We start from the raw sequence: 829 nt of genomic DNA on the forward strand, positions 1-829 counted from the left end.
CTGTCTGTACTGCTTAAGCTTTGCGTGGCCATTTCAGTCTTTGTGGCTCTTTCAACTCAATAAAACTCTTCACTACAGAAAAGGGCATGATGCCAGGAAATGCTAAGAGTGTCTGTCATTGTCCCTTACCTTGAAGATTGGTTCCAAGTTGCATCCGTGGTATATTTCTAAGGGCAACATTAGATATTTTTCTTTTTAGCTAAAATAATGAGAATCTTTATTAAAATAACTATGTATTACTAACTATGTATTACTAATCGTGATTCCAATGTGACAGCTGTATACTCATTACATGTTAAATAATATACGTCTTATCATTTAACGTTGTGATTCCAAAGTGACTGTTGTATACGCATTACACGTTAAATAATATATGTATCAATATTTAACATCATGATGCTAAAGTGACAGCTGCATACCAAGGGTGCCAAAAAATGTATACACGTTTTAAGAGATGTTACCTATGTATTACTTTTAGTTCGCCGTAACCAGAAATGTCTGGACGCTGAGCACCTCTTGTAACTGCAGAAGTCAAATGTGACTTGTGTTCCTCCTTTGTTATCTGTATATATTGAGTATTACAATTTTAATACAGTTTTTTCCTTTCTTAAAATGTGTATACATTTTTTGGCACCCCCTGTAGGTCACCAGATAAAGTTTGTATCTAGGTGATTTTGACAGTTTACTAATTCTTGATGACTATAGCGTGTGATAGCCCTGGCCTCACCTCTCTCTCCAATGCATGTTTTAGGTCTCAGAAGCTGGAACTTTCCTGGAGTTAGTGTACGGTGGTGAGTGGGAATTTTCTTTCTCCTTAACCCTTGCTAAT

This window comes from Carlito syrichta, unplaced genomic scaffold (genome assembly GCF_000164805.1).
Source record: "Carlito syrichta isolate Samal-C Ts95f unplaced genomic scaffold, Tarsius_syrichta-2.0.1 Scaffold146399, whole genome shotgun sequence".
Lineage (NCBI taxonomy): Eukaryota > Metazoa > Chordata > Mammalia > Primates > Tarsiidae > Carlito > Carlito syrichta.